Consider the following 26,255-nt stretch of genomic DNA (forward strand, 5'->3'; position numbering starts at 1 on the left):
GAGGGAGGGAGACACACACACACACACACACACACACACACAGAGTGATGACAAAGAGAGAGGAAAATAAGAGACAGACAGAGAGAGACCGAGATAGACAGGATCAGACAGAGACAGAGAGAGAATTAGAGACAGAAAGAGACAGAGAGAGACAGAGACAGAGAGAGAATGAGAGAGAGAGAGAGAGAGAGAGAGAGAGAGAGAGAGAGAGAGAGAGAGGAAAATAAGAGAGAGAGACAGAGAAAGAAATTGGGAGAGAGAGAGAGGTAGGGAAGAGGGAGAAGGAGGAGGGAGACAGAAAGGGAGAGAGCAGAGAGCACTAGCCCGGGGAAGATGTGACAGCTGTAAGTCACGGTGGCGTTAACACAGTCTTAGCTTTTATTACTTAACTCCCTGTACTCATTTATTTATTTATTTATTTTGCTCTTTGGGAGAAAAAGCCTGAAATCACACTTCTCCGGGGGATGAGCTGGGAGCTGGAAGAGATACTTCCCCCAATCTGCCCGACAGGATCCTCATTCCGTGCCGTCTGGCGTGACATTAGCGCCCGCCAGCTTGGGCATGCTAATCACATTTGCGTTTTGCTGGCTAGTGGAACAAGTACTTCCCTGGCTGGGGCTGGCTCCTTCCCTGCAGGGATCAGAGCCCAGGAGGGAGAAGCAGAAAGAGAAGGGAAGAGGAGAAGCCCCAGGTGCCCCGATCCAGTCCCTTGCCCAGCCTCTTGGAGGGTCGGGAAGGATCAGCTAGTCAGTGAGGAGCTGTCATTTTTGTCTCTGAGACTTTTTTTTGACATAAGGGGTGTCTAACACTATGCCATAGGTTTAGTTGCTGGGTCAGGCACAGCTTCCCCCCACCTCCCCATACCCAAGATATGACATCAGGCATAGAGGGAGAAGGAGGAGGGCAGAAACTGAATTGGACCAAGAACCAGGATGCGGGGAGACATGGGGCAGCTAGAGTGGATGAGCGACGGAGAACCGGTGAAATGAGCAAGAGTCAGAGACTCCCCAAATGTTTAAATTCTAGAATCTGAGTTGGAAACAGCCATCTGATTCATTCTGAACCTGATCGTGTCCCCACTACACAATACCTGAGGAACTGCTACTTGAATATCCTGAATGCGGGTGAACTCACTCCTATGAGAGGAAGCCCATCCCACTTTGGGATGTTAGAATTGTTAGAATATTTTTCTTTACCTCCAGCCAGGCTTCTGGTTCTTCTCTCTGGAGCCAAGGAGAACATGGCTGGATTCTACTTAAGGGATGACCTTTCCAATATTTATAGCTGTTTCCCCCCCCCCCCCCGTGTTTTCTTGTCTTCACACTCAACGTCACCAATGATCCTACTTGGTAAAGATTTCAGAGTCAATGAAAAGGACTGGGAAACACCCGGGATTGGGTGGGGGGAGCCACATTGGGAGTCCTATTTACAGTCTGGAGGAAGAGTCATTGTTGGCTTTGCTTGTGCCCAACAGGTGAATTTGCTTTGGATGATCTGGGAAGTGGTGTAGTTAGAGATCTTGATCGATAGTCCCTGAACTGAACTTCTGGGAAGGCGCTGACCTTCCACCTGGAGTCCATCGCTGGCTGTGGAGGTAAGGAAGGACCTCAGTCTGACTCTGTGGGATTTGACCTGGTAAAAATGCTAGAGTTTTGCCCAGAAATCATATGCCAGATCCACAAATCTGACATTCTCCTACAAGGATACTCCAACTAAGAGAGCTAATACACACTCACAAAAGTGATTCTTCACTTTGCAAAAGGTATCCCATTGAATTACTTTAAAAATATTTTCCTTCGCTTAACCCCATTGCCTCACAAAAATATGTATGTATATTTTTCTTATATCACAGTCACTACTTAGAGACTCCCTCCTACCCTTATCGAATCCTCCTTTGGAACAAGAAAGTACAGATAAGTAAAATAACTGAACTCATTGACCACATCTGGCCATGTATGCCTTATTCTGTACCTATGTGACCACCGCCTCTCTGCTGAAAGGTAGGAAGCATTCTCCTCGTCAGGTCATTCGAGTCATGATTAAACATTATTGTTCATGGAGCTGAAGTCTTTCAAGGTGGTTTTCCTTTATATTATTGGATACCTCAGTATTGTGAGAACTGAGGGTAATATTCTTACAGGATCAGAGATTCAGAGCTGGAAGGTACCTTCGAGGCCATCTGGTCCAACTCCCTCATATTGACAATAAGGAAACTGAGGCAGAGAGAGTGATTTGGCCAAGATCACACAGGTAGTAAGCTGCAGAGTCAAGATTTGAACCCAGGTCCTCCAAGTCTAATGCTTGGTCCCCTGTGTGCCCCATGGTGTGCATGGCATATTACAGGACCAGGCTGTCCAAGCTCATTGCCCAGACCTCCCATATGCCCTGCAGGGAGGAGCAAACAACTGGTGCAGAAGAAAGCAAGCTTGACCTGGAGTGAGGAGCCTTGGGCTTAAATCCCATCTTCGCTCCTTACTTCCTCTGGGAACTTCAGCAAATTGTTTCTTCTCTTTGAGACTTGGTCTCCCCATCTGTCAAATGAGAGAATTGGGATTGCTAAGGCCACCGTGAGTCCCCAGTCCAGGGATGCTAGGATGCCACTTCAGCTGTTTCCTAGCTGTGTGACTCTCCTCGAGTCAATGAAGCATTCTGGACCTTGGGTTCCTTCTTTTGTCAATTAGGCAATAAGTACTTATTAAGCACCTGCTGTGTTCCAGTCAGGGAGTTAGATGGCACCGTGGTGCACAGAGTGCGAGGTCTGGAAGATTAGTCTCCCTAAGTTCAACCTGGCCGCAGATACTTACTGGCTGTGTGACCCTAGGCAAGTCACTGAACCTTGTTTGCCTCAGTTTCCTCATCTGTAAAATGAGCTGGAGAAGGATATCTTTGCCAAGTATTTTTGCCAGTAAAACCTCAAATGGGTTCACTAAATGTTAGAAACAACTGAAACAACTACGTGCCAGGCATGATGCTAAGTGCTGGGGATATAAAGAAAGGCAAAAGTCAGTCCCAGCCTCTAAGGAACTCACATTCCAAGAGGAGGACAACATGCAAACAAATATCAAATCGAGCTATGTATGAGATAAAAAAGAAAGGGTTGGCTTTAAAAATTCTATTCTATCCCAGATCTAAAATCTATAGGGGAAAATCGAAAACAAGAGGTCATTGGGATTCGTCGTAGACAGCTGGGAAGGCTGGCTGGGCCCCAGAAGCCCCAGGGGTGGCATCCCACATCACCCATCCCACATTACCTCAGCCCCTCCCCCAATGGGCATAGAGCAGCCATTCATTCTCCTGGCATTGATAGAAAGGCTCTCATGCCCACCCATATGCCGCTCAGGGGCCAGCCTCTGTTTGCCGGCTGAGATCCTCTGGCACTCTCCACCATTGGGCTGCGACAGGAGGCATCCATCGGGAGGGGCTCACTGGTGCCAGCTGGAGCTACAAGGAGAACTTGGCCCTTCTCCCCTTTGTTCCTCACTCCTCTTCCCAGATTCATTCACTCCAGGCCATCATAGGGTCCCCAGATTCAAAGCTGGAGAACCCATAGAGATCTGCTAGTCCCACCACTTTATTCTACACATAAGGAAACTAAGGCCTAGAGAGGAAAGTCACTTGTCCAAAGTCACACAGAGAATGAGTGGCAGAGGCCGGATTTGAACTCAAGACCTTTGACTTCAAACCTGGCAATCTTTCCTCTATATGAGACTGTGTAGTGCTTAAAAGTCTTCCTTTCATGTCATCCGATCCCCAGCGTATGATCTGGGGTTAAGGGCCGTCCAATCCACCAAGGTATCATGATTCAGATGAGTTTCTATGATCTGTAAAACTGATCTTCACACCAGTACTCATGAGTGGGTCATCACTGGATCTGGGCCTTGGGAGTTACACAAATGGAGTGAATTTAGAGAGGAAAACCAGGTTTCCTTTGTGGCCAGAGGTGCTCTGGAGCCACATTTCTGTCTTAGTTCAAGGCTTCTTTTCACTGCCTGACTGATTTGTGTCCTGAATGGAGTCTGGGGATTTTTTTTTTATTTTTGGAAAGATGGTGGAGCCTGAGAAGTAACATCTGCTGATCTGGCAACATCTGCCCCCGTGACTTCCTCCCTTCTCACACCAGATTCCCCCCACCCCTAGTTTCCTACACTCTTCCAGGATACTGTAGGCATGGCAGGGCCCTGTAGCAGCAGGCAGAAGCCAGCTGCTGTCAGCCCTGCAAAAGGCTGAATTCACCAGGCTCTGCTCACAGCCCCATCCCCAAAGCTGGCTCTTGGGCCAGTAGGGACTGCAATCAGACCCAGGGATTTACCTCTGCACTCATTGCATAGAATCACCAATCTGGAGCTGGAAGTGACCTCAGGGGCCATCCAGGCCAACCCTCTTATTTTACAGATGAGGAAACAGAGGCCCAAGGACATAAAGTGACATGTCCAAGCTTACGTCAGCAGACAAGAGAAGATACAGTTGTGACAAGTTCAGTATTCTTTTCACTGGAAGGGACCTTCTAATTCTCCTCTCTTCCAGCCCCTCATTTTACAACAGACGAAGCTGAGGCCCAAAGAAGTTCAGTGACTTACGCAAGATCATAGAGCTAGCAAATGGCAGAGCTGAGATTCAAACTTGCACCTGCTGACTCCAAACTTAGTTCTCTTTCCACTGAAAAGGCCTTTAAATTCTCTTCTAGTCCAGCCCCTCGTTTGACAAATGAAGACTCTGACACCTAGATGAGACTATCGCTGGAAGGCACTTCAAAGGTGATCTGGTCCAAATGTCTCATTTCATGGATAAGAAAACCAAGACCTGGGGATGGTAAATGATACACCCAAGGTCACACAGGCAGAAAGGAGCTGGGCTTTTCTGACTCCGAGTCAATTAATCATAAGCATTTATTAAGCAGCTACACTAGCCCCTGTCCTTGTGCTTGCTATAATCTCAAGTGAAACCACATATGTAAAGAAAGTACTTTGCAAACTTGAATGTTCTATGCTAGTATTAAACTGTGTTATCATTGTATATGAGGGCTGCTAGGTGGTGTCATGGAGAAAGTGCTGAGCCTAGAGTCAGGAAGACCTGAGTTCAAATTTGGCCTCAGACACTTACTAGCAGGGTGACCGTGGGCAAGTCACTTAAACAGGTTTGCCTCAGTTTTCTCATCTGTAAAATGAGCTGGAGGAGGAAATGGCAAACCACTCCAGTGTCTTTGCCAAGAAAACCCCAAACAGGGTTATGAAGAGTTAGATGTTACTGAAACAACTGAGCAGTAGCAAAAATTATTCCATATAAAATTGTTACATATAAATCACACATAATACATACATATAAAATTACATATAAATTATTGCATATAAATATACTACATATAAATCAGTGATCATTATTACATTGGTGAGAGACTGAAGGGATATTGATAGGTATATACAACATACACACCAAAAAATTAATTATATTTGTATTGCAGAAATACAATGTAATTATAACTATGTTATGTACAACTGTGTTGTACAGATACAACATAATTATATTTGTATTGTACAAATACAATGTAATTATATTTGTACAATACAAATACAATATAATTGGGAGTACTACCCCTTTGGAAGATGAGGATGGACTTCTCGTATAAGTTGGTACTTGAGATGAGCCTTGGAAAAAAGAAGGGATCCTAAGAGATGGGCACAGGGGAAGAAGAGAGAGAGAGAGTATCTTACAGCCCTCTTTTCCCTGTGGCACCTTCAGGTTTATAAGCACTTTTCTTCATTTGGCAACCCAAATCTTGTGCCCATTTTACAGATGAGGAAAGTGAGGCTCAGAGGGATGAAATGACTTGTCCAGGGCCTCACAGCTAGAAAGTGGTGGAGTGTGGACCAGAACCCAGGACTTCTCATTCCAGGTCCAGGATTTTTTTCTGTATGCCTGAGGCTGCCTCCTAAAGCTGGCTTCTCCATATCTGTCCTGGCCAAAGGCAGGAGTAAGAGTGAGCTAAAGCAAGCTAGAGGCAGGTGGTTGCTCTGCCGTGCTGAGTTAGCATCTGGACAAAGGACAGAGCTAAGAAAGGCCCTGAGGTCAGCGTCTAAATGATGTACCAGGAGAAAGGCTGGGGCTGTATGCGAGGCAAATGTTTCCAATAAGCTCTCTGGGTGTAATCACATGCATCACTGTTTCCCCTGCTATGTTCATGCTCCCTTCACTTCCCGCTCGTAAAAACGTTGACATCAGCAGGAAGCCTGCTCTGGGGGTTTACCAGTGTTGGGCTAGGGCCAAGGCCCCAGAAACGCTGCTTCCTAAGTTCAGGATGCTTCCAGACTGCTGAGTGGCCTAGGATTCAGAAGATGCCTTAAGAGATCATCTAATTCTACCCCACTCACCTTGTTTTACAGATAGGGAAACTGAGGGATTCAGTTGCCCAACTAGTAGCAGCCAGACTGGAACTGGAACCCAGAACCAGCATCCTTGGAAACAGCAAAATTGATCATGATAATGCAAAATTCCCTAGCACACTAGGCTTTATGAAGAGCTTCCCTCAAAAGACCCCTATGAAGGAGGCTAAAGATTGTAATCTCCATTTTATTGGCAGGGAAACTGAGTCTCAGAGAAGTGAAGAGGCTTACCCAAATCACAGGCTTGTAGCTAGGGCTTCTAATTCTAAGTTCAATGCCCTTTCTGCTACCCCCTGCATACAAAGTAAAAGGCACCAGCAGCTAGGGGCAATCAGGAACATTTTCTTATAGAATTTGGCCTTTGAGCCCCTAAGGGGGCTCTCAGGGGTATTCTTTCTGTCTTCAAAGGAGCCAGGGTCCAGTTGCAGATAAGAGCCCAGCACCTTCCTTTATCTGGGCTGAAACTTCATCAAATCCAGCTTGATTGAACCCACCTAGAGGTATTATCCAAGCACTGGCCACCCCCCCATCACCATTCTGCAGTGAAAGCAGGCCCAGAGAGTGTGTACCTCCAGGAAGGAAGTCATGCTGGAGAGTTGGAGAAAGGGAGGATGATGTAGGCAGCATGGCATTGCATCAAGGGAATAGAAGCTTTAAGTCAGAATAACTGAATCCAAACCCAACCCTGCCACTGTCTAGCTCTGTGACCATAGGTAAGTCACTTAACCTTTCCAGTCCTCAGTTTCCTCATCTGTAAAATGGGGCTAACATGCAAACTTTCTACTTCAATGGCTTGTAATGAGGAAAGTGAATTCAGAGACTGAGGCTCTAGTCCTGGCCCTGCTATGTTCTGTCTGACCTTTAGCAAGTCACCTAACCTTTACAGTGGTCAGTTTTCCCATTCTGACATTCTATGTTCTAAGGACCTTCCCAGTTTTAGCATTCCATGCACTCTCAGGGTCATAGATCTAGAGCTGATAGGGACACCAGAAACTGTCTAGTGCAATACCTTCACTTTTACAGATGAGGAAACTGAGACAATTAAAGGGTAAGCGATTTACTAGTAAGTGTTGGACTCATGTCTCTCTGACCCCAAGTCCAGGACCATATTCAGTGTACCATGCTGCCTCTCTTTTTGTTCAAAGATCGTTTTTCTCTGCCATTCTGTGTTCTAAGTTCCTTCTGCCTCCTTCATGCTCTGTTCCAAGGTCCCTTCCACCTCTAAAATACTGGAGTGAGAGACTATCTGTCATACACCTCTCTGCTAGATGTGACTGGAAGCCTGGCTGCCTTCCTTGTCGCCCAGTGGCTTGTTTGCTGTAGGGAACCCCCTTGCACACTAATGCCTCCAAGAAGCCAGCACCTAAGTGCCCTTGGAGTCAGTACCTGCCCGCACGTGTGCCTCTGGGGCACTTGCCCCATTCAGTCAAACAGGTCAGGTGTTCATGTGCGCCCTCCATGTCCCCTTCACAATGAGCTCAGTCTCACACATGCAAAACAAGGGCTGCTGTATTTCTCCTCTTGCTTTTGGGTAGCTCATCTCCACACCGGAATCCAGAGTGTGACTGTCTGAGAATCTCCCAAAGGCAGAGCAGCATTTGCAGTCAGCACACATCCCGAGAAAGCTGCCCAGCATGACTTCTCTGAGTCCTCTGCTGTCAGAGGGGACGTCTGCAGGGCCAGCTGTGGCGACAGGGCTGCCCGCTAATTACTGGTGGTCAGGTGTTCTGTAGGCTTTGCAGCCTCAGAAGGCTCTTGATGGGGTCTGTGACATGAATACTTCTGCCAAGGTCCCCAGTGGTTGACTAATGAGATGAAGATCTATCATTCAAAGTATAAATAATGATTTCCATGATTAGTTTGTATTAGAGTACTTGTGGGTCACTCTTTGCTGGATCCCAGGAGTGGGTCAGAGCCAATGAAAATATACATGGATGTGTGTGTGTGTGTGTGTGTGTGTGTGTGTGTGTGTGTGTGTAAAGAAAGAGGATGAACACACTGGGTATCCTCCTAGGAGGGGACTGGTATGTGCTCAGTTTATCTACCCAGCCAGTGAGCTAACAGAATGTCTAGGAACTGGAGTGGAATTAATGTGTCCTTCGGGGTGTCTTTGTCCTCAGTGAGAATTAATGTTCCAGACACCTTGGTGTGAATAGAACCTTTTCATAGTAAGTAGGCAAGGAATTGTTTTTGTTTTATTTTATTTTTGTGGTTTTTTTTTAACTTGGGTATAGGGGCAATGTTGCAGTGAATAGAGCACCAGCCCTGAAGTCAAGAGGACCTGAGTTCAAATCTAACCTCAAACTTACTAAGCTGTGTGACCCTGGGCAAGTCATTTAACCCCAATTGCTTTCAAAAAAGAAAAAGCTAAGTCTCTGGGGTCCAAGGCCCTGGGTTCAAATCTCACCACTGATGCTTACCACATGTGTGACCAGAGGCAAAGCAAAACCTTTCTGGGCTTCAGGTTTCTCATCTGAAAAATTAGGGGATTGAGGGGCAGCTAGGTGACATGGTGGACCTGAGTTCAAATCCAGCCTTAGACACATAACACTTACTAGCTGTGTGACTCTGGGCAAGTCATTTAACCCCAATTGCCTGGCCAAAACAAAAAACAAAAAAAAATGAGGGGATTGAATTAAATGGCCTCAGAGATCCCTTCCTGCTCGAAATCTACAATTCTAATCCTGGGGAGTTACCTGCAAAGCAGTTATTGTCCCCATTCTCCAGAGGAGGAAACTGAGGCAGACAGGGGTTAAGTGACTTGCCCAGGGTCACAGAGCTAGTATCAGAGGCAGTATTTGAACCTAGGTCTTTCTGACTCCAGGTCCAAAACTTTGTTATTCCACCACACTAACTCCATACTCCTCCTAAGCCAGCTGCCTGTAAATATTGAAAAGGCAGCCATGTGGGACAGAGGCTGAACTATCAGGATTGAACTCAGCGTTGTTGACTGAGTACAGCAGGATTACGGGGTCTCAGATTCAGGGTTTGAGAGGTCACTGAATGCAGCAGCCTTGCTTCATAGATAAGGACAACTGATTCCTAGCGTGGTTTGTCTGGTTCTGGGGTACGATCTCTGCCCAGAACTCCCTCATTCCAGGTCTAGCGTTCTCCATCTGCTGGACACTACACGCTTCTATGCTCCTTCTGTACTGCTTTCCTGTAAGGATATGAAAGGCTGCAGGGGGAAGAAGGCTTCGTTCTGATTGTCCCCGACGGCAGAACAAAGACGATGTGGGGAGGGAAGGGGAGAGCTGGAGGAGGAGCGTCAGAGGCAGGTTTGGCTCCACCCAATGAAAACTGCCCTAAGAACTGCTGCTATTCAGTGGTGGCCAACTCTTCATCACCCCGTTTGGCAAGAAGACCTCATGAAGAGTTGGACATGACTGAAATGACTTAATGACAACGATGGCAAAGATACTGGAGCGGTTTGCCATTTCCTTCTCCAGCCATCTTACTTATGAGGAAAATGAGGCAAACAGTGACTTGCACAAGGTCACGCAGCTTGTAAGTATCTGAGGCCTGGTGTGAACTCGGGTCATCCTGACTCCAGGTCCGAAGCTCTATCCACTGTAGCACCACCTAGCAGCCCTGTCCTAAGAACTGGAGCTGGCTAAAAGGGGAAGGGCTGCCTTGGCAAGTAGCAGCCTGCCACTCCCAGGTGGTCTTCTAGAAAAAGCCGATGGTCACTTCTTTTTTTTTCTATTTTTTAAACATTTTTATTTGAAGTTTTGAGTTCTAAATTCTCTCTCTCCCTCCCCTCCCCTTTCTTCCCTCCCTTCCACCTCCCTCTCTCCCCTCCCTCCTCCCTGAGACAGTGAGCAATCTGATACAGGTTATACATGTACAATTAGGTAAAACATTTCCATATTAGTGGCGACCATTTCTGAGGGGCTCTCCCAGCTTGAGCTTTGGGGATTTTCTGACCGTACTGGGTGTCCGATTTCATCCTGTACCAGTTGCCGTCTGGGTGGAGGGAGGCAACTTGAGGAAGAGGGGCAGGCCTAGAGGGACCTCTGGACTCCTTCAGATGAACCTGATCTGACCCTGCTACATAAAGCCGAAGGTTAGGGATGCTCACAGGCTGATGACTCCTTTGAGAATTCCACGGGCCAAGAGCTCTCAATGCTTTCCAGTGGTTAGGGGCAGGTACGTGACAAATACTTGTAGGATTAAATTGAATTGATGTCATTGCAGTGAGTGAATCATGCTTGGATCAGGGAAATAGTAATTAGGAGCTTGTAAGTGATGAGAGAGATTTCAGAAGGCTGGTCCAGTAGCCATGTGTAGTATGGACTGGAGCCAGGGACAAGCTGGAGGCTGAGAGGCCAGCTGGGAAGTCACTGCAGTAACCCAGGCAGGCATTCCTCTGATAGCAGAGGCATTACGGAGAGAGAGACATTCGAATTAATCAATTGATGAAAGAAAAAAAAAATTTATTAAGCACTGTGTGCCAAGCTGTGAGCTAAGCATGAAGACCACAGCTGTGTGAGGTAGCGTCTGTCCTCAAGGAACGTGGCTGCTTCTAGGGAGAAGTAACAGAAAAGTGGCAGCCAGGGCAGAGAGTTTGGGTCTGGGGAGTTGCAGTGATAGTAAGCTGATCTATAGGGCAGGCAGGCCATTGTCATACCTTTGAGAGGCAGTGTGGCATGGAAGGTAGGGCACTGGAGACCTGGGTTCAGACCTAGTCTCAACGCTTCTTAGCTATGTGACCTAGGCAAGTCACTTAACCCCTCTGTGCCTCAGTTTCCTCATCTGTAAAATGAAGAGATTGGAATCGATGGCTTTCAAGGCCCCTTCCCCTTGAAATCTATGATCTATGGTCTTTTCTAATAGCAGGGGTATCATTGAATTACTATGCCCAGAGTAAGAGGTAGATAAGGACACATGGGGCTATGGGGGAGGGAGATAACCTCCCCTCCTGTACCTTCTCTCCTCCAGACCTTAACTGCTCCTTGTATGGCATGGCCTCCAGCTCCCTGACCCTGTTCTCTTTCAGAGGGGGGTCTCATTTTGTTGCTGTTCAGCTGTTTCAGTCGAGTCTGACTCTCCATGACCCCATTTGGGGTTTTCTTGGCCAAGATCCTAGAGTGGTTTGCCATTTCCTTTTTCACTTCATTTTACAGATGAGGAAACTGAGGCAAACAGGGTTAAGTGACTTGCCTGGAGTCACAAAGATAATAAGTGTCTGAGGCCAGATTTGAATTCAGGAAGATGAGTCTTTCCTACTCCAGGCCCAACACTCTATCCATTTCGCTACCTAGCTGCCCTCAAGCAGAGACTAGTTGGGGGGGGGGGATACACACATTTCTTAACTTCCTACTGTGTGCCAAGCACTGTGATAAATGCTCTACAAATATGATCCCATTTGATCCTCACAAGGGAGGTGCCATGATGATCCTCATTCTACGGATGAGGAAACTGAGGCAGACAGAGGATGTGACTCTCCCAAGGTCACACAGCTCCTAAGCATCTGAGGGTGGGCTTGAACTCCAGTCTCTTGACTCTAGGCCCAATGCTCCATCCACAGGACTGCCTGACTCCTGGAGAGAGGCTTCTCTCGCATGTACTCCTGTACCAAAGGACACAGATATTCTGTGATTGGGTGGGGCAGGGAAAACCCAGAGAACAGATGACCAAAGCAGGGGATGGGTGGGGAGAATGAGGTGGGAGTATAGGTTCTGAAATCTGGGGGCCTAACTTCACATGGCAGGTTTTGTCCCTATGTCTCTTCTATCCCTCTCTGGGCCTTGAGCAGCAAGACGTCAGAGCTGCAGTCAGTGCCTTCTGAGTTCTCTTTCAGCTCTAGTGCCTGTGATTCTGGATGTCCTGAGACCCAAACAGTGGGATCCGTCGGCCTGCTATTTAGATTCAGAATTGAGTTACGGCTGCCCAGACTTACCAAATGCCAGGCCTTCCCCTTGGCTTCCTGATGCGGCCCAGCCCTCGCACAGTGGGTATTAAAGTATCAAGTTTAGCTGTAACCAGTAATCAGAAGTGGTTTGTGGTTTGCAGAGGGAATGCAGAGGGGAGGCCTGAGCCAGCTGGCCTCACAGCCCTGGTGTTGATGGCTGGTCCTGGTGATGCTGGCCCCTCCAGATGTGGGCTTCAGCAGGGACTGTAAAGATCAGAGACCATAGATTCAGAGGCACAGATGCAGCGACTGTAGGGGTCACGGGTCCAACTGCTCCAAGCTCCCTGTTCTGCAGTTGAGGAGACCAAGACCCAAAGAAGGGATTCGCTTCAAGTCACATAAGTAGTCGTAGCAGGACCTGCATTCAAACCCAAGTCTTTGGCCCGGAATTGAGGCTCCTCTGCATTATACTCATTTTCTTTTGCTGCAGACATAGGGGAAGGGGACAAATAGCAGGGATGGGCCTTGGACTAGCTGTTCCCCAGGCCTTACTGTTTCACCACATCAGCCTCTTATGTTAATTGGTAAAGATTTATGGAGCACCAGCTGTATACACTGCACTTAGCACTGAGCTAGGAACTATGGAGGATGCAGACCAGTGTGGAATTTCAGCCTGTCAGAGCTGGAAGGAGCTTTAGAACACAGAATGTCAGAACTGGATGGGACCTTAGAGCATACAGTGTCCAGAGCTGGAAGGGACCTTAGAATATAGAATGTCAAGGCTGGAGGAGACCTTAGAACAGAGAATGTCAGAGCTGGAGGAGACCTTAGAATACAGAATGTCAGAGCTGGAAGGGACCTTAGAACACTGAATGTCAGAGCTGGGAGGAACCTTAGGAATCATCTAGCCAGACTCTCTTATTCTACAGGTAAGACCCAGAAACCTGAAGCAACTTGTCTCACTATGTGGCCTCATAGTTAGGCATCAGCACAGGTCTGACCCTAAGACCAGAACCATTTTTCCCACACCCTTCCATCTCACTACAACCTCATTATTAGGGTAAGGGTGAGGGTAAAAGTGACAGGCAGGCCAAGTTCAGCTTAATATAAGGGAGGAAGTCTGAACAAAACCCTCCAATTAGAGTTGGATTGATTGCATGGTAAGGTAATGACTTCCCATCCCTAGAGATGTTCACATCCAGGCTGAACTGACTACTCATGGAGGATGTTGTAGAGAAGGGAATCCTACTCCACAGTTGGGTTGGACTAGGTGATATCTGAATCTCCCTTTATCTTTGAGCTTCAACAATCTTATTAAAATAAGAAATTAAGTTTGTAGGGAATTTTAAGACTTGCAAAGGGCTTCATATGCTATCTCACTTGGGCCTCATAATAACTCTGTGAGCAAGGCCCTACAGGTATCTATCTCTCTTTCACAGAAGAGGAAACGGAGGCTTTTTCAAATAGTAACATGTTTATAGTCACTCAGTAAGTGAGTATCCTTGGTGAAATTCGAGCTCACATCCTCCTGACTTCAAATCCAGTCCTAAGTCACATTGCTTCTCCTTTCTATTAATATAAAAAGTGGTCATTCCCACCTCCTCTTCATCCTCTCTTCACCTATTTCTTGTTTTGCTGCCAGCTGGGGCTCCACCCAAGGACTGGTTAGCACTTGCTTATGTGTGCTCTCTGTTAGAAAATTGATATAATAATAGAATATAGTAGAATGACATACTCAGTTTTAGTTTTTTAAACGATTTTCAGTAGAAGCAGCTGGCTTTGTTGACAAGCTGTCCTTGAAGTCAGCCACATTCTTGTAGGACTCCATATCTGTGCCGTACTTGTCTTGGGTAATAACAATAATAATGATGACAATCAAAATTTACATTTATTTACCCCTTTAAGTTCGCAAAGCGCTTCACATACACAGTCTTGTTTGAGCCTTACAACAACACTGGGAAGTAGGTTTTGGTTATCACCCCCATTTTATAGAGTGGCAAACTGAGTCTCAGAGAGGCTTCTCCAAAGTCAAATAGCTAGTTAGCGTCTGAAGAGGAATTCGAACCTTGGTCTTCCTGGCTCCAAATCTAGTTCTCTTGGGTTCTTATATTGACCAATCAGCCTTTTAAGAAGCAGCCTCTTGGAGAGGAAGAAAGACCTGGAATCAGTAGATTGGAGTTCAGGCCCTGACCTTGCCACTTAATAGCTGTGTGACCTTGGGCAAATCACTTAACCTCTCTCTGAGCCTCAGTTCCCTAGCATATAAAATGAGAATATTGTTATGTATCGGGAATCTTTATGTATGCCCTGAACTCCTTGGGCTATCTGGGGAAGCCTAGGGACCCCTTCCCAGCACCATAATTTTAAATACATAAAGTAAAATATAGGGTTACAAAGGAAAGCAATTATCTTCAAATACAGTTGCCAAAATATTAGTAAAACAAGTTCATGAACCCTGGGTTGGGAACCGTTGTTCTGAATAATTTCTAAGGTTCCTTTCAATCAACAGACACTGATTAAGTACCTACTATGTGCCAGGCACTATACTAAACACTGGAGATACAAAAAGAGGCAAGAAGACCATCTCTGCCCTCAAGGAGCTTACAATCTAATAGGGGAGATAGGGAGATATAGATAGGTAGGTAGATAGATAGATAGATAGAGAGATAGATAGATAGATAGATAGATATACATACACACACATATATACATATATATATATATATATGGAGGGGGGAGAGAGAGAGAGAGAGAGAGAGAGAGAGAGAGAGAGAGAGAGAGAGAGAGAGAGAGAGAGAGAGAGAGAGAGTCAGGGGAGGCTTCTGTATCTTTCCTAAGGTCCCTTTCAGCTCTAACCTTCTATGTCCTCAGATCCTGTTCAGCCGTGACATGATATGCTCCAAGGTCCCTCCTGGCTCTGATATTCTGTGTGCTAAGGGATCCTTCCAGTCTGAGCATTTTACATTCTGTCCCTCAATGTCCCTCCTAGCTACATGTCCTGTGATGTCCCACTTAGAAAACAAGACCCACACTCAGTCCCCTGGCCTTCCGTGGCTTTTTTTCCTCCAAGATTTCTCCTGAGGATTCATTCCCAGAGCTATATATGGTCACAGCTCCCAGAAGACAGGCTCTGCCTTGCTTGACTCTGCCTGTGGGCTCTCCTAGGCACTAGGAGCATCTGTCTAGGGCTTTCCTCTGCCCCAACTGGACATAAAGCAATCCACAGAGGAGGTGGCCTGAAGCCAGCCCAGCATCTGGGCAGCATCAATGATTCACTCTCACTCCCTAAACCACTTTGTCTCCCTCCCCCCTTCCCCCGACTGCCACTCCACTACCCCACCCCAACCAGGGCAGGGAGTTTGAATTTGTAACCTCAGTGTTTAAATGATGTGAGCAGGCTGGCTCGATTAATTTACTCACAGTTAGGAGGGAAAGAAAGGGAAAACGAAGAAGGGAACGCCAGAGCTCCAGCCACAAGGAATGAGAAATGAGAAGTGGTGATGGCGTCAGGCTGGTCCCCCCTTCTCTTCCTCCAGGCCACTCTTTGAGGGCATTTGCTGATGTGACAAATTCTGCCCTTCCAGAGCCTTTCTGGGATCCATTTGGACATCGGTATTCATGGCCTCGTTGAAGTGAATCAGAACTGACTTCCTTTCCTTGACTACCATTTCCCCCCAGGCGCCAGCCAGAGATAAAATGGGGAAACAGAAAGCTGCCCTGCCCCCTGCCACCAGGTGCCACCTCCTAGCACCCTGAAGCTATCCTTTGGGAAACTGTCACCTGACGCCTGTCTTCCCAGTCGGTGTTCCAAATGTCTCACGTTTGCTAGCCTCTGTCTCCACAGCCCCCACAAATCCAAACCTATCATCCTCTTTCCTTTTCCCTCAAGGCGCTTTGATGTGCCGGGCTCATAGGACAAACCAATTCAAGCTATGGTATCAACAGCCGATGATAGTATCATTCGTACCCCTTCCAGGAGTGTTCGCATCTCAACAAGAGGGTACAGAAGTAGGATACTCCCATCTAAAGATCATAATGATGCCCATCACCAAAAGGGGAAAAGAGGGCAGACTTCCCAAAGGAGACAGAGACATGGAGGGGGGGCACTTAGCTGCATGCCAGTGAATAAAGTGCCCATGAAGATGAGATCACACACAGGCCTGAGCATCTAAGACATAACTGCCAGTTCTGTGCCAGGCCACAGAGGGCAATGTAACAAGCAGTGGGTTTGGAGTCAGGAGACCTGGGCTTAAATTGGAGCTCTGATGCTTGTCAGCCTGGAGAGCCTGTGCAGGCCTCTATTTCCTTATCTACAAAATGAGCAGAAGAATAGTTGCTTTTCTCCCTCCGAGGTTTGTTTGTGGGGGAAAGTCTTTGCAAACGTGACCAGTAACATGCTTTTCCACAGGGCTTTAAGATTGACAAAAAGAATGGGGCAACAGTGGTAGAGCCCACAGTGAGCCAGCCTCAGAGTCAGGAAGAATTGGGCTCATCTCTTACCTTTCAGGCATCCTGTGTGACATTGGGCAAGTCACCCAGCTTCTAGGTGCTCTGGGCTAGACTAGCGGGTGGTGAACTGGATGGGTAAAGGGACTGTCCCCATTCAGGAGTTCCCTATGCCAATGAATTTCCATATACATGTGGTTACAGGTCCATTCTTTACAACAGCTCTGGGAGGCAGAGAGTACAAACATTATTCTCCTTATATGAGAGATATAACAGAATGATGTGCCAGCTAGAGAGCTGACCTTGGAAGATAAAAGACTTGGATTCAAATCTCCCTCTGACATAGACTGACTGTGTGATTCTGGGCAATCAGTGAATCTCTCCATGTTATGTCGCAACTCAGAAAGACTCTAAGGTTGTTGCCTAGAATTATTGATCTGGAGCTGGAAAAAGACGTCATCATTCATCTCTTCATCTCATAGATGAGGAAGCTAGTCTGAGAGTGGCTAAGTGACTTGCCCAGGGTCACACAGCTAGTAAATGTCTGAGATGGGAGTTGTACTCAAGTCTTTGGGACCTCAAATCTGGCACTTGTAGCCACTTTAACACCTGGGCTGCCTCAATCAATCACTGAACGTTTATTAAGCACCTATTAAGTACTAGGCACTGGGCATATGCTCCCTTGTCAACATGATAGTTTACCCCACCAGAGGGTTATTCCTATAGATCAGTAAATATAGTAGACATGAAGTCAATAGGACTGATCAGCTCTGCCACCTATCAGCTATGTGACCTTAGGGCATTCCCTTCCCCTCTGTAAGGCTCAGTGTATAAAATGAGGATAATGATGGTTTTTCTACCTCCCTCACAGGATTCCTATTCAAGAAGTGTTTTATAAATGAGTAATTGCTCAATTAACATGTGTGATGTCATAATCAATACTAACTGTGCAAGAAAGAAACAGTCGACCCCCGAGGGAACATGCTTGATTGGGGAGAACTAATATTAAAGGAAGATTCACTGTAATAGAAGTAGTTTTGATGGGGCTTAGAAGGGATCAAGAGAAGCCCCTATGAAAAGAAGAGGCTAGAAAGAAAACATCCCCCCACCCCCAACACACATCCCTGTGGAGAGAAAGAGAGTAATGGTGCTTGCTTTTATTTTATTTAGTTTTATTTCATGCTGGAAAACTGAAAATTAACCACCTTCCTGGGGTCTGCACGGAGATCTGCCCTAACTTGTACTAATGTGAATTGAGTGGGTTTTGAGATCCATTTCCCAAACCCGTTGCCTGGATACCAGCCCTGCTCTGCTTCCCTAAACCCCTGGTGAAGAGAGGGAGGTGGCTCCCAGCGCCCTGGGACCCAAGAAAGGCTCTGCAGGTGCTTTTAGGGGAGCGAGCAAGGTTGCAATTTACAAGAGGCAATTTTCCACCCCTCCCCCATTTCTATGCCCCATTGTCTTTTTCCCCCTGTCTCTTTAACTAAAGATGGCAGTGAGGTCACCAGCCAGACCAGACTGCCTGCCACTGGAAGGCTGTGGTTGAGAGAAGGCTTTCTAGCCACTGACAAAGTGCAGCATTGTGCCTGCCTCCCCAAAAAGCCTCTCATCTCCATCAATGCCCTGGAAAGGCCAGTGACAGCCACCAAGGACGGGGCTGCTCCAGAGCAAGTGTGGAATAGGGGTGGGTAGGCTGGGGAGGGGTCTGGATGGAGGGGCCATTGTTCTACTCTAGGCTACCTCTTATCTAGCCAAGAGTCTTAGGTCTAAATAGTGCCGGGGCTGAGGGAGTAGTGAGGGGCTGAAGGAAGTCTCAAGAAAGCTCCCCCAGGAGATGCCAGGGCTTAGTACAAAGGGGGCTGGATTTGGAGGCAAGAGAAACTGTAGGTCACTGGACATGGAGTCAAGAAGACCTGAGCTCAGATCCCATCTCAGACATATAAGCTGTCTGACCCTGGGCAAGTCATTTGACCTCTGTTTGCCTCAGTTTCTTTATCTGTCAAATTAGACAGGTCTTTTCCATCTCTAAGTCTATGATCCAATTCTCCTCTTCAGTTACCAGCTCTTGACACTGTGAGTCCCTGAGCAAGTCCCTTTATCTCTGTCTCCTCTGTAAAATGGGAATAATTATTATATATTGTAAAAGTAAACCCAATAGTATCACAATCCAACCTCATAACGTAATTACATGTCACATAATGATGTTATGTATTAATTATTATATAGAATACATTCATTCCATATTTTTGTTGTTCAGTCATTTCAGTTGTGTCCTACTCTTCGTGACCCCATTTGGGGTCATCTTGGCAAAAATACTGGAATGGTTTGCCATTTCCTTTTCCAGGTCATTTTACACATGAGGAAACTGAGGTAAACAGGATCAAATGACTTGTCCAGGGTCACACAACTAGTAAGTGTCTGAGGCTGGATTTGAACTCAGGAAGATGAGTCTTCTTGACTCCAGGCCCAGGGCTCTGGCACCTATGGTGCCACCTAGCAAATTATTTCACTTCTTGGAGACCTCAGTTTCCCCATCTGTAAAATGATGTATTTATATGTGTTGGGGACAAGTTCTAGATTATTTCTAAGCTCTTTCTTAGTTCTGATATCCTATGGTCTAAGGGATTTCCAACTCTGACATCTTGTGGTCCACGTACTTTCTTTTTGGCTCTCACATTCCTTGTCCTATGTTCTAAGGTCCCTTTCAGTTCTGACATTTTATGATGTATGTATTTATGTATGTATGTTTGTATGTGAAAGTATGTATGTATGTATGTGTGGGCATGTATGTATGTATATGAGAATTTATTGAAGAAATTGGGAATATTTAGCCTGGAGAAAGGGAGGCTAAGAGGGACATGATGGCTGTAGAAAGCACAGACTCTGGAGTCAGCAGACATGGGGTGGTTCAAGGCCTATCTCTGATCATTACCAACTGTGTGACCTTGGGCAAGTCACTCAGACCTGTTTCCTTATCTGTAAAATGGGGGGGAATGGATAGCCTCAGAAGTTCATCTTAGCTTTAGCTCTATAAACCTGACTACTCTTAGGGTTTTCTGTCATGTAGAATGGTGAATTAAACTGAGGCTACTTGACTCCAGAGACTAGAAGCAAGAGCAGTGGGTGGAAGGCAGAGGGAGGCAGACTCCATCTTGATATAAGGCAAATCTTCCTAACCATCCAAGCTGTCTTAAAGGGCTGTGTTGGGGATCCCCCTCAGGGGATATCTTTAAGAGAAAGGCAAATACCCACGTGTTGGAGAAGGTATAGAGGGGGTGCTTAGGGGTTAAACTAGGGGATTCTGAAATCTCTTCCAACCCTAAGGCACAGTGGTTCTGGAAGCCCCTTGACAGAAGCAGGAAGGCCCTTCTGGAATATCCTTTGACATGCAGCTTGAAGAGATTCACTTACCGGGCGCTCACTTCCTCCCACAGCGGCCCGCTCCATTTTTGGAAAGCTCTGACGGTTAGGAAGTCCTTCCTGATTGTAGCTGAACCCACATCTGCCTTCCTGTAACTCAGCTCTGGGGTCCACCTTAGCCTTACATCTGGCCAGGCCCTCAGCAGCAGAGTCCCTCGGGTCCTAAGAGCAGCACAGAGGAAATGGTGGGTTATTGGCCTGAGGCCTTGAGGCCTCATAAATCCTATGCAACTGCAGGTCGTTTGGCAACCCCTTCAACCCCAGAACTGAGTAAGAAAGATAGGCATTCTCTGCCTTGGAGGAAGGTAAGAGAAGGAGGCTGGGGTAGAAAGAGGAAAGGACAGCAAGAAAAAAAAAAAGAAATGGTGAGGTATAGAGAGGAAAAAAGGAGATAGAGGAAGGGAAGAGATGAGAGTGAGGAGGAGGAGAGAGGGGGAAGAAGAAAACAATGATGTGGGGAGAGAAAGAGGAGGACAAGATGAAAAGGGAAGGGAAGATAATAAATGGGGGAAGAAAGAGGAAGAAGGGAGAAAGGGAAGAAAGAGAAAAGAGAAGATGGAAGGGGAAGAGAAAAAGGAGATAGAGAAAGAGAAAAGAAATAGGAGAAGAGGAGAGAAGAGGGAGGAAAAGAAGGGAGAAGAGAGGAAAGACAGAGGGAAAAAAGGAGAGGGGAAGAGAAATAGGGGAGACAGGGAAGAGAAATATAAGAGAGATGAGAGGAAAAGAAGGGAGAAGAGAGGGGAGAGGGGAGAGGGGAGGGAAGAAAGAGGAAGAGGGAGGAAAGAAAGAGGAGAGAAAGGGAGGGGGAAAGGACTAGAAATAGAATGGGGAGAGCATGGGAGAGTAAAATAATGCTCTACTTGCTCCTTGGGCCCTCTGGTGGGAAGGAGTCTGCTAATGCCTTCAGGGCCTTTTGCTATGAAGCATCCCGCCCCCGCCCCCGCCCCCCTCCAGCTAAGCAAGGAGCACCTGAAAAGTCTAGTCTTTAGGCTTGCTCAGTCAATGCAGGGTAATTTTATCGTTCTGATTTAAAGGTGTAGTGGTTTCTTAATCAGTCCAGTTTGGGAATATGGCACACAGCCTATCAGTGGGGAGGGGAGATGAAGGGGGAGGGTGGTAATAGCATTAGTAAGGGTAATTGAAGTCAGCACTTTAATCTCATTTATTCCTCAGTGTGGTAATTGAAAAATGATTCATCTTAACGGGGGCTTGGGAAGAATTGTGGGGCTAAGTCAGCACCCTGTGGCTTGGGAGGGGAGCTTCCGCATATGTTGGGGACCAGGGGACGGTGTTAGTGTCTGTGGCTGAGCAGCCCCGTCAGCAATTGCAGTAGGCCCTGGTGGAGGGGCTGGGGAGAGGCATCGTGGGAGGAGAGGGAGAGTCCAGGCTGAGGGCTGAGAAATTTGGAGCAGTGCTCTCCTCTCCTCTTCCAGGAGGACGAAGGGAAGCTCCTGATCCTTGCTTCCAAGGAAGGAGATTTTGCTCAGGTACAGAAAGAAAGAGAGCTGGCTTCGGGATCAGAGGAACTGGGTTCAAATCCTGAGTCTGCCAATTACCAATTGTATGCCCATGGGCAAATCCCTTAGTCCTCCTCTCTGGACCTCAGTTTCCTCATCTGTAAGATGAAGAAGTTGGACTAGATGACCTTTGAGGTTCCTTCCAGATCTAAATACATGGTCCTATGTATAGTGGCAGGAACTCTGGAGTCAGGAAATCTGAATTGAAATCCTGACTCTGACAGTACCAAGTCACTTCAACTCTGAGTCTCAGTGTCTTTATCTGTAAAATGAAGATAATAATACAGGTATCAGACTTGGGTTTGAATCTCAGCCCCGCTACTTGCTAACTGTGAGACTTTGGGAAAGTCATTTTATGCCTGACCACACCCCTGTGCCTCAGTTTCTTCTTCTGTAAAATGAAAGAGTTCAACTTGCTGATTTCTGAAGTCCTTTCTAGCTCTGGATCTAGGATTCAGAGATGTAAGATTGTTTCCCAGCAGGATTCTGGGGAAAGCCCTCAGTCAACTTGGAAAAGCTTATAGAAATGGAATTTCTTGGCCGGATCATCCTTTCCTCTTCCTCCTTAAGACCCCCATCCCCAGCCACCCATATTGGCCAAAAAAAATGTTCTTCCAAAGCCCATCAAAGTCACATCTAAATGGTGCCACTGAAACCCTGAAATTTCCTTGTATATACTTTATGTGTGTGTGTGTGTGTGTGTGTGTGTGTGTGTGTGTATGATTTTTTTTTTCTGACCAGCCCTATGATTTCACTGGGGTAGAAAGCTCCCAGTAAGAAGATCTCTCAGTGAAGCAGGTCAGAATCTGCCCTGCAGCTTAGAGACTGGGAGAATTGCTTGGGGTGCTGAGCGGTTAATTGATTTGTCCCAGGTCACACAGTTCCTGTGTGTCAGAAGCAGCACCATAAATACATATCTCTAATATAGTATTAGAGACAAAATAGCATAATAATCATAATACAATGTTTATTGCCATTTATACGTATTATTATATAGCACATTATTAGAGGCCTCTAGATGGTGCAATAGAGTACGCACCCAGGAAGACCTGAGTTCCGATCTAGCCCAAGTCACTGGCTAGCTGTATGATTGTAGAAGTCACTTAATCTCTGTCTACCTCAGTTTTCTCACCTGTAAAATGGGGATAATAGCAGCACCTACCCCCGTAGGATTGTTGTGAGGATCAAATGAGCTAATATTTGTAAAGTGGTTAACACAGTGCATGGCACATAGTGGGAACTTAATGTTTCCTTTTTTTCCTTCCTACTATATTTAAATGATTATATTACTATATGTTACGTTGAATTTCTTGTGTGTGTGTGTGTATGTGTGTGTGTGTGTGTGTGAGAGAGAGAGAGAGAGAGAGAGAGAGAGAGAGAGAGAGAGAGAGAGAGAGAGAGAGAGAGTTAATTTTTATTTGGAAGTGAAATTAGAACTTTTAATTATTAATACAAATGCCAAGATACTACACAAAACATCCACAGATATTTTGTATCACTTTTTGAATTGTTCACAAACATTTCCTACATAATCCAGAATACAACAGAGAAATGATATTCTTTCTTTTATGTTAAATTTCTATATGTAACATTATTGTATTACTTTATAACATGTTCTATATTACCATATATGCAATTATAGTTCTGATTCTCTGCATATGTAAATGGGTATATATGTGCAAATATATAACTGCTTGTGACACATGGTAGCTGTGTGACCCTAGATACTTAGTAGCTTAAGCAATTTTTCTGTGTTCTAAGGTCCCTCCCAGCTCTGACATCCTATGCTCTAAGACCCCTTTCAGCTCTGACATTCTCTGTTCTAAGGTCCCTTTCAGCTCTGATATTCTATGTTCTAAGCACAGGTGTGGGGAAATCTGTGGTCTCAAGGCTACATGTGGCCCTCTAGGTCCTTGGGTGTGGCCTTTTGACTGAGTGCAAGTTTTACAGAACAAAGCCTTTTATTAAGGGGATTTGTTCTGTGAACTTTGGATTCAGTCAAAGGGCTGTACTTGAGGACCTAGAGGGCCACATGTAGCCTTGAGACCACAGATTCCCCACCCCTGTAAGATCTTTCTGAGCTGTGACGTTTTATGTCCTGTATTCTAAGGTCCTTTCTAGCTCTGACATTCTCTGTTCTAAGGTCTTTGCCAACTCTGATACTCTCTGTTCTCTTGTCCCTCTCATATTTATCATTCTATATTCTGTATTCTAAGGTCCCCTCCAGCTTTAAATCTTATGATTCTTCTTTCTCTCTCTCTCTCTTTCACACACACACACACACACACACACACACACACACTGTATTCCTGCACATCTACACGTCCATAATAATCACTTACTGTCCTCCTCCCTCCCATGCATATACAGTCATCCAGAATATACACATACATCAGTCATCCTGCACATATGCAGGTCTATATAGCGTCCCTATGTATACACATGTAGACAGCCATCCTATACATATACATACTCCACAGTTACATACCACTCCCCCACAAACTCACATTTTCATACGTCTCTCTTCTTGCACTCACAGTCACGTATCCACAGTGCTAATATCCTGTGCTTGCATGCACCAGTTATACCTTCATCCCACCTCCATCCCCCACCCAGTGCCCTCTGTCTTTTCTGTTATGGATTAAGTTGTCATTTTCCAATGAAGGCACCAAAGGCCAAGCAGGCTTAAGGCAGTGACTTCAGCTCCCCTGATTAATATCACAAGAGCTTACCCTTCCCCCCAGAGGCTGTGCACCAGGCTCCCCAAATTAGACTTTATTAACAAGCCATTAAGTGTTCAAATGAGAGCTGCATCTGAGCACTTGTAATAATGCACCTTTTATTCCCGCTAATAGAGTTTGGCTCATTTCTCTGGGAGGGGTAATGCATGAACCACTGGGGCTCCAGCAGTAGGAGTGTTATGGTAATGAGGCCCAGCATTTTGATCCAGAGTGCTAGTCAAGGTTACCTGGCAGCAGGGCCATCTGGAGAGCAGGAACCCAGAGAGGCCCCAGCAGGGTTGCTACGGCTTCCTGGGGATGCTCTTCTGTGAACCTAGCATGTTGGGAGCAGAACTGAATAGCCATATATGTGTGCAAAAACTGAGAGCATAATCACATGTCCTGCTTTTAGAGCCCTAACCCAAGTGGTCCCCAGGAGACTCTTCAAAATATTCATATCATATCCATTGACTGCTGGAGCTGGAAGACCATAAATTCTCAATGTTAATGTGAAATGGACTATAGAAAAGAGAACCTAGAATGTCAGAGCTGGGAGAGATCTTAGAACACAGATGTTGGAGGTAGAAGGAGCCTTAGAAAACAGAATGTTGGAGCTAGAAGAGATCTTAAAACATAGCGTATAGAATTATCAGAGTTGAAAAGAATTTTAGAACATAGGACATAGAATTTCAGAGCTGAAAGGTACTTTGACAGACTGTGTGGTATAAGCACTCCTCTTAGTCTCAGATGACTTGAGTTTGATCTTTGGCTTACTAGCTTTGTGACCCTGGACTGACTTAACTCTCTGTGCCTCAGTTTCCTGATCTGCCAAATGGGGATAATTTTACTACCTATCTCACAGGGTTGTGGTCAAGACAACAGGCAATTATTAAGTACTAGACATTGTGCTTTGTAAACCTCAAATGCTTTGAATTCGTGGCTGTTTTGTCCTTCTGAACCTCAGTTCCGCAAAAGTGTCAAGGGAACCCAGCTTAGGAAGGGCGCTATTGTGTACTGGCCCGAGTACTCTTGGCTTCCCTCATTGGTCACTCATTCCAAAAGTAAAAGATTGACTACTCAGGGAGTGGAGTGGGATTCTGAAACTGAGTCTGTGGTGGCTAAACTCCGTCCTTGGCTCGCTCCCTTTAAGATGATCATTGGAGAGCCCCTTTCAGATTATAAGGGATCCTAGTGGCATGATGGCCATCGGCAGAAGCTGCTTCTGGTAGTGCAGCTAGGGAAAGGAGATTCTATAGCTGGGGGATGGAGAAATACTATGCTTCCTGGGGTAGTCTCTGCCCTGTACTCCTCCCCCTCCCCCCATGGCCCCATGCTATTCACTCTTTCTTTATTACCTTCTTCTGAACCCTATGTAAACAACAAGCCATTTCCACTTTCCCAATTTCCATTGCTTTTTCTTGGTGTTGTGTTTCTGTTATTGGTGGTTGTGTGTGTGTGTGTGTGTGTGTGTGTGTGTGTGTGTGTGTGAAGCCCAAGGACTCAGTCTAGCTCTTCCCACAATGTGCTTATTGGCAGTATGTCCTAGGAAGGGCAGGGTAACTCTAACTAGGCTTCATAAACCCCAATCCCACCCCTGTGGTCTTTAAATGAACTCAAATGTTTATAAAGTAATTCTCCCAGAATAGCAAGAAGGTGTACGATCCCAGCCCCACGTTTATTAGACCAAAAGCCCCTATGGAGTGGATTTGTCCAGTTGGGTAATTGCCAACAAAGCATATGCCTGCTGTTCAAGGCATGGAAATCCCTGCTAATGATCCAAGCCCACTGAATGGGTACTAGAGCATCCCAGAGTCTTAATAGCAACCCACCTTCAAGGGGCTGAAAGCAGAGCCAAGAAAACACATCCAATTTGGAAAGGGGGGGATGGGTCCAAAAACTGGGAACATAGTCATAGAAAGTC

The 26,255-nt window shown here is 46.1% G+C and overlaps 1 protein-coding gene across 2 annotated transcripts in view; it reads left to right on the forward strand.

The window, feature by feature from the left end:
• TSPAN18 (tetraspanin 18) overlaps positions 1–26,255 on the forward strand; it is a 228,637-nt gene that overhangs the window by 147,154 nt on the left and 55,228 nt on the right. Inside the window, exon 2 of one of the 2 annotated variants that reach the window (XM_021009835.2) lies at positions 1,475–1,594. The gene's annotated coding sequence lies outside the window, so the exon portion shown is untranslated. Of the gene's footprint in view, positions 1–1,474; positions 1,595–20,188; positions 20,283–26,255 lie in introns of those variants that run through there. The other variant, XM_021009836.2, reaches the window with a different exon arrangement.

Source organism: Phascolarctos cinereus, unplaced genomic scaffold (assembly GCF_003287225.1).
Source record: "Phascolarctos cinereus isolate Bilbo 61053 unplaced genomic scaffold, phaCin_HiC Scaffold_9;HRSCAF=440, whole genome shotgun sequence".
Taxonomy (NCBI): domain Eukaryota; kingdom Metazoa; phylum Chordata; class Mammalia; order Diprotodontia; family Phascolarctidae; genus Phascolarctos; species Phascolarctos cinereus.